The sequence below is a fragment of the Symphalangus syndactylus genome, chromosome 5 (genome assembly GCF_028878055.3).
Source record: "Symphalangus syndactylus isolate Jambi chromosome 5, NHGRI_mSymSyn1-v2.1_pri, whole genome shotgun sequence".
NCBI lineage: Eukaryota > Metazoa > Chordata > Mammalia > Primates > Hylobatidae > Symphalangus > Symphalangus syndactylus.
Window position 1 is genome coordinate 66,062,569 of NC_072427.2, and position 8,020 is coordinate 66,070,588.

General features: G+C 49.3%; 1 protein-coding gene and 1 pseudogene across 4 annotated transcripts in view; both read right to left on the reverse strand.

The window, feature by feature from the left end:
- INO80 (INO80 complex ATPase subunit) overlaps positions 1–753 on the reverse strand; it is a 139,118-nt gene extending 138,365 nt beyond the window's left edge. For 3 of the 4 annotated variants that reach the window (XM_055278756.2, XM_063639095.1, XM_063639096.1), the window contains exon 1: positions 566–702. The gene's annotated coding sequence lies outside the window, so the exon portion shown is untranslated. Of the gene's footprint in view, positions 1–565 lie in introns of all 4 variants that reach the window. The other variant, XM_055278754.2, reaches the window with a different exon arrangement.
- Positions 754–6,221: 5,468 nt separating this feature from the next.
- LOC129482667 (large ribosomal subunit protein eL15-like) lies at positions 6,222–6,906 on the reverse strand (annotated as a pseudogene).
- Between the last annotated feature and the right edge of the window lie 1,114 nt (positions 6,907–8,020).

Genomic DNA, 8,020 nt, shown 5'->3' on the forward strand with positions numbered 1-8,020 from the left:
GGGATGTCATCTAGACACTCCTGAGTCTATGCAGGTGTCAGCCTGCCCCCACCCAACACCAGCCAGCAGCGTGCACCATTCAACCGTATCTCAACTTGCCCCTTACAGATTGACACACTAACAAGCCCTTAGATCTCATTTGTTTAAAATGACATATACAACCCTCACGGGGTTCCCACTCAAGGCCTTCCAGCCTCCGCCCTGCCCCTGCCCACCCCCAAACCTACACACGTGTTAGCCCGACACCGCCCCACCGGGTCCCACGTGCACCTGGTCTAACACACTCCCCACGTGTGGGCGCCCCACGGGCTTCCTCAGGTAGCTGAGGTCACCGCATGACCCCGGGTCTCCAGAGATATGAGACGGGAAGGACAAGGCCCTAGTCCCTGAGGTCCCAACCCTGCGGGGAGTGTCCACACCCATCCTCCATACTAACCCCAACAAATCCAAGGGCCAGGGGCTACGGCCCCTTTAAGACGCGGCCCAGTTGTCGCCCGCAGAGAGGGGCGCAACTAGACCTACACAACCCCCACTCCGTTCGCCCGCCCACGTCTAGTCGCCTCACCTCGGGCCGCCTGGCCCCGCCGCCGCGACGGCGGCGGAGGGGGGGCGGGGTGCGGGCGGGGTCCGGAGGGGGGGGTCGCCCCGCCGACGGTAGAGCCGCGGTTCGCTCTCTGAGGCCGTGGGACGGTGACTGCGTTGGGCGTGGACGCTCCTAGCTCGCTCCCTCCGCGGCTCCTGGGACCCCAAGATGGCGGCGGCGCTGAGGCGGCTGCGGGCGCTGGGCCGGCGGCGGCGGCGGCCACTTTCACTCACTGAGAGGAGCGGAGCAGGGACACGGGGAGCCATGGCGGGGGGGAGGAGAGGCGCCATAGCCAGGCCAGAACAATCGAGCCGCTACACGGGTGGCTTACCCCCGCCCCGCCCACACTCACTGCTCGTCGCCTGCCCGTGGCCACCCGCAGTGCCGCTGCCGTCGGCCTCGCGGAGCTCGCACCCCGCCGCTGCCACCTGACGCTCCGTGCGAACCGGGGTTCGAGGGGGCGACCCTGATCCATGCCATCTGAGTACAGATTGGTCGGGACTGGGACTGGCGAAGATTGCCGAAAGGCGGCGGGGAGGAGGAGGAGGATGTCATCGCTACAGTGAGCAAGCAGATCTCGCGGGAGGAAATGTCGCGAGAGCTTTCCAGGCCCGCAACCGGCGATGCAAGGTTACTTTTCCCGGAACTAACGTCAATCGAAACCGCCCGGGATCCTGGGATACTTGTTCCCGCAGGCTAGAGGTGGGAAGGTGCAGCCAAGTTGATAAGATCTCTTTAGGAGAAGGAGAGGCTCGCAGCTGATATTTTATTACCAGTTTCTGACCCCTTTGGATGGGGTTGTAGGTTGTCGGGGAAGTGCCTGGTGTGTAGTTCGACTACTACACAGTAATTAGTTGGGGGCTCCCATTTAAACTCTGGGAGCAAGAGCGCTATAGGTTAGGTAAGACAGCATAGTTAGATAAGATGTCTATGTGAAGGTTGTAGGATACAAGGACTTGGGAACACGCAGACCTGTTATCGGAAATGCCAGCCTGTTCTCACATCCACACAGTGTGCCTCTGAAAAGTGAATAACTGCTTTTACCTGTGCCAATTCTACAATTTGAGTCCACTGCCACCCACATTTACTAAACTTGGGGTCTCTCTATGTTGCCCAGTCTAGTGGGCTGGTCCCAGTCTCCTGGCCTGAAGTGATCCTCCTGCCTGGAAGGATCACCCCAGGCCAAACGTCTTAGAGCAGTCCATTAGACTGGTCAACATAGCGAGACCCCGTCTCTACAAAAAAAAAACATAATAAATGTAATCGACCCAACTACCAGGATGTGTGGTGAGAATTGCCTAGGGTAAGGCCTAGGTGTAGATAATAATTAGAACTTACTAAAAGTTAAATATGCTGTTATTTCAGTTCCTTTGGGTTTCATTCTTTAATCCGTTTTAACCTGGCCCTTAGCATTTAACTAAAAAGTACTTTATTAAGGTCATCAAGTAGCCTTCTTGTGCTGAGTTAACTGACCTTTAAAAAGTTAAATTTGTGGCAGGGCACAGTGCCATACGCCTGTAATCCCAGCACTTTGGGAGGTCAGATGGGCGAATCACCTGAGGTCAGGAGTTCAAGACCAGCCTGACCAATATGGTGAAACCCCATCTCTACTAAAAATACAAAAATTAGCCGGGCGTGGTGGCGGGTGCCTGTAGTCCTAGCTACTTGGGAGCCTGAGGCAGGAGAATTGCTTGAACCTGGGAGGCGGGGGTTGCAGTGAGCCGAGATCGCGCCATTGCACTCCAGCCTGGGCAACAAGAGTGAAATTCCGTCTCAAAAAGAAAAAAAAACTATCTCAAAAAGAAAAAAAAGGTTGCATGTGCAAGCTGGGCGTGGTAGCTCACGCGTGTAATCCCAGCACTTTGGGAAGCTGAGGCGGGTGGATCACTTGAGGTCGGGAGTTTGAGACCAGCCTGGCCAACATGGTGAAACCGCATCTCTACTAAAAAAAAAAAAAAAAAAAAAAGATTAGCCAGGTGTGGTGGCGGGCACCTGTAATCCCAGCTACTTGGGAGTCTGAGGCAGGAGAATCTCTCGAACCTGGGAGGCAGGGGTTGCAGTGAGCCGAGACTGAGCCACTGTACTCCAGCCTGGGAGCCTGGGACAGAGCGAGACTCTGCCTCAGGAAAAAAAAAGTTAAATTTGCTCGAATGCATGGCCAGGCGCGGTGGCTCACGCCTGTAATCTCAGCACTTTGGGAGGCCTAGGCGGGCAGATCACAAGGTCAGGAGTTTGAGACCAGCCTGACCAACCTTGAAACCCTGTCTGTACTAAAAATACAAAAATTAGCTAAGCGTGATGGCGCGCGCCTGTAATCCCCCAGCTACTCAGGAGGCTGAGGCAGGGGAATCGCTTCAACCCTGGAGGCGGAGGTTGCAGTGAGCCGAGATCTAGCCATTGCACTCCAGCCTGGGCGACAGAGTAAGACTCTGTCTTTAAAAAAAAAATGCTTAAAGGCAAAAGTATGATATATAGTTGGCCCTTATATCTGCGGGTTCAATATCCATGGATTCAACCAACAGCAAATCAAAAATACTCAAAAAATAGGCTAGGCTCAGTGGCATACACCTGTAATCCCCAGCACTTTGAGAGGCTGAGCCAAAGTATCACTTGAAGCCAGGAGTTACAGATTGGCTTGGGCAACAAAAGAAGACCGCATTTCTACCAAATATTCAAAAAATAAATAATAACATTTCAAAATACACTATAATTATTTGCATAACATTTGCATTGTATTGGGTATTATAAGTAATCTAGAGATGATTTAAAGTATATGGGAGGATGTGTAGGTGATATGCAAATGCTACACCATTTTGTCACACACGCCTGTAATCCCAGCACTTTGGGAGGCCAAGGGGGCAGATCACGAGGTCAGGAGATCGAGAGCATCCTGTCTATCGCGGTGAAACCCCGTCTCTACTAAAAAAAATACAAAATTTAGCCAGGCGTGGTGGCGGGCGCCTGTAGTCCCAGCTACTCAGGAGGCTGAGGCAGGAGAATGGCATGAACCTGGGAGGCGGAGCTTGCAGTGAGCCGAGATCACGCCACTGCACTCCAGCCTGGGCGACAGAACAAGACTCCATCTCAAAAAAAAATTTTTTTTAAAGTTTTAACCAAGAACTAATGTGATTGATTTCTTACATGAGGAGAATGGAAGAAGGGAAGGAATGGGAATTATGTAGCAGGATTGAGGCAGCAATGGCAAAGTTTCCAGCCTGGGTGACAAGAGCAAACTCTGTTTCAAAAAAAAAAAACAGAAACCACAGAAGGCAACCTGAAAGAACTCCTAATGGCCAAGGCAACAAAGTAAATCATAATAGCATTGGATCCTGAACCATAGACGACCCATATATATTAATTTTAATATTCATGCTGATATAAGTAAATATCTGATATAAATACTAATATAAATAAATGAGAAGAGAAGAAAGAAGAAAAGAATGCCCTTTCTTAGAGTAGGATTTTAGTAAATGTGGAAGGAATGAGGGATAACAAAACTCACCATTAGACAAACACTTCAGTAATCACTGCTGCAGACGAGATCCACTAGGGGATGCTAAATTAGTGGTTAAAAATTTGCGGTGAAACAGAATTTGCATAGATTCAAAGTGTCTCACCCAAGATACATTTTAGCACAAAGGGAAAGACAGTAACTTTATAGTGGTGAAACTCCGCAGAAACCACCTTAACCAACCAATCAAGGTAAACAAGTAATAAGACATGTTTACATCCTGAACCCCTTGATATTTTTGCATTGAGAAAGACCCAACATAATTTCTGTGGAATTCTTACCAAAAATTCATAACCGCATTCCATTCATGAAAAAATACCACACTATTTCAAATTCAGGGACTTATCACAAAATAATTGATCAATACTCTTCAAAACCATCAGGGTCATGAAAGACGAGGAAAGACCCAAGGACCCTTACAGACCTACAGACCAAGGAGAAATAACAAGTAAATGCAATGTGGAGTCCTAGGAGGGAAACGAACAGAAACTGGACATCAGTGGAAAAACTTAGGACACTTGCATAACTTTTTTAATGTAGTTTGTAGTATTGTATCAATGCTGACTTCTTCGTTTTAGAAATTGTACTATGGGCCAGGCGCAGTGGCTCACACCTATAATCCTAGCACTTTGGGAGGCCAAGGTGGGCAGATCACCTGAGGTTGGGAGTTCAAGACCAGCCTGACCAACATGGAGAAACCCCGTCTCTACTAAAAATACAAAATTAGCTGGGCATGGTGGCGCATGCCTGTAATCCCAGCTACTAGAGAGGCTGAGGCAGGAGAATCGCTTGAACCCAGGAGGCAGAGGTTGCAATGAGCTGAAATCCTGCCATTGCGCTCCAGCCTGGGCAAAAAGAGTGAAACTCCATGTCAAAAAAAAAAAAAAAAAGGAAGAAATTGTACTGTTGTGGCCAGGCGCGGTGGCTCATGCTTATAATCCTAGCACTTTGGGAGGCCATGGTCTGTGGATCACCTGAGGTCAGGAGTTCGAGACCAGCCTGGCCAACATGATGAAATCCCGTCCCTACTAAAAATACAAAAAATGAGCCAGGCGTTGTGGCACATGTCTGTAATCCCAGCTACTCGGGAGTCTGAGGCAGGAGAATCACTTGAACCTGGGAGGTGGAGGTTGCAGTGAGCCGAGATCACACCAGTGCACTCCAGCCTGGATGACAAAGCAAGACTCTGTCTCAAAAAAAAAAAAAAAGAAAAAAGAAAAAAAGAAAGAAAGAAAAAGCTTAAACTATTAAACTGAGAATTTCAATCATTTTTCTTTTTTTCTCTTCTTTTAAAGAATTTATTAAGCCTATTTTTTTTTTTTTTTTTTTTTTTTTGAGACAGAGTCTTGCTCTGTCTCCCAGGCTGGAGTGCAGTGGCGTAATCTCGGCTCACTGCAAGCTCCGCCTCCCGGGTTCACGCCATTCTCCTGCCTCAGCCTCTCCGAGTAGCTGGGACTACAGGCGCCCGCCACCACGCCCGGCTAATTTTTTTGTATTTTTAGTAGAGACGGGGTTTCACCGTGGTCTCGATCTCCTGACCTCGTGATCCGCCCGCCTCAGCCTCCCAAAGTGCTGGAATTACAAGCGTGAGCCACCGCGCCCGGCTGTTAAGCCTATTATACCACACAGTATGTTTTATACACTGACATACAACTCCCTAATAAGATAAAGCAAAGACAAAAAAGCCTATCTTATTAGAAACAAGATACACCACCACTTATTGTCTTCAAACATTATTGCACTTTAACTTTCTTAATTTGACAAAGCATTCAAGAAACATCTGCAGACTAGTTTTTTTTTTTTTTTTTTTGAGACGGAGTCTCGCTCTGTCGCCCAGGCTGGAGTGCAGTGGCGCGCTCTCGGCTCACTGCAAGCTCCGCCTCCCGGGTTCATGCCATTCTCCTGCCTCAGCCTCTCCGAGTAGCTGGGACTACAGGCGCCTGCCACTACGCCCGGCTAGTATTTTTAGTAGAGACGGGGTTTCACCGTGGTCTCGATCTCCTGACCTCGTGATCCGCCCGCCTCGGCCTCCCAAAGTGCTGGGATTACAAGCGTGAGCCACCACGCCCGGCCTGCAGGCTAGTTTTAACAGACAAATAACACCTGTAAGCAGACATGACTGTCCTAAATTATTTATTAGGTGTGAATTTTACAAACTTTACTTATATTAGCAGTAACGGTGGAGCTGGAGAGTATTGCGCCTTCTCCAAGCTGCCGGGCGAGAACCACCAATAGTGTGGTGGAACTTACGGCCCTTTCCAAGGCCACGGCTCTTTCGGCCTGCAGATGTCAGCCCACGCATCTCCCTGTGCTTGTGAACTGGTTTGGTGATCCACTGGGTGTCAGGATTTCTTCTGATAGCTTTATGGAATGGATCAATGAGGATAACCTCAAAAAATTTGTATGTGGAATCTTCACCCACCCAGTAAGAATTCAGGACTCTCAGAGCCCCACAGTGGCGTCCAGCTCGCTCCTCTGCAACGGACTGAAGGCTTCGAGCAAACTTTAGCTGGTTAACACCATGATGGACAGGCTTGCCCTAAGTTGCACCCTTAGGAACTGGGCGTTTTTGGCCACCACGGCGAACACGAATCCTATATATAACGTAACCTTGCTTGGCCTTGTAGCCCAGTCCGCGCGCTTTATCAGGCCGGGTGGGGCGGGGAGCCCTGTGGAGAACAGAGAGCTGGCGGTACTGCCAGCAGCGGACCCTCAGAAGAAAGCGCATGACATCAGACTGCTTCTTTCTCCATAGCTCCTGGATGTACTTGTATGCACCCATCTTGGCTTACCTGATGGCTGCCGCCAGAAGGAAAGGCTTCAATCATTTTTCAAGCATACAATGAATATTAACAATGAGGGTCTCAAAAAAAAAAAAAAAAAAAGGGCCAGGGCCAGGCGTGGTGGCTCACACCTGTCAGTAATCCCAGCACTTTGGGAGGCCGAGGTGGGTGGATCACCTGAGGTCAGGAGTTCAAGACCAGCCTGGCCAAGATGGTGAAACCCCGTCTCTACTAAAAATACAAAAATTAGCTGGGCGTGATGGCTGGCACCTGTAATCCCAGCTGCTCGGGAGGCTGAAGCAGGAGAATCTCTGGAACCCAGGAGGTGGAGGTTGTAATGAGATGAGACCACGCCATTGCACTCCAGCCTGGGTGACAGAGGGAGACTCTATTTCAAAAAAAAAAAAAAAAAAAGTTTCTCAGATGTAGCAGAGATGGCAACAATATGAATAATAATAACCATACGGCTGTGCCCCAACCACCAAGTCCACTGAGGAAATAGTTGCCACCACCCTCATTGTCATCCGAGATTCCAGGGAAAACAGGCAGGTGAAGAACAAGTGCATTCAGCTGGGGATAAACGGGATGCACATGCATTTTAAGCATTAAAGCAAGCGACAGAAACTGGTCTCTGTCCATAACCGGCCTTCAGGTGTGTGATTTTGTTTTGAGGTTTTTTTCTTGAAAACTAGGACAATCTAGCAACGCTTGTGCAACAGCTAAATGAAAGTGAACCACAGCTTCACCCTTTAGGCACAGTATACCTGCCCACATCTTTCCTGCTCACCTGAGTCCCTGTCACTACCAGTTACTTAAACCCAATCCACTAATACTGTTTCAAACTTCTGCAGAATTTCAGTTTGCAGTTACTACAATAAAAGGTTCATTTTGGGCCGGGCACAGTGGCTCACGCCTGTAATCCCAGCCCTTTTGGAGGCCAAGGTGGGTGGATCACCTGAGGTCGAGAGTTCAAGACCAGCCTAACCAACATGGAGAAACCCCGTCTCTACTAAAAATACAAAATTAGTCGAACATGGTGGCGCATGCCTGTAATCCCAATTTCTTGGAAGGGTGAGGCAGAAGAATTGCTTGAACCAAGAGGCAGAGATTGTGGTAAGCCAAGATCGTGCCATTGCAATCCAG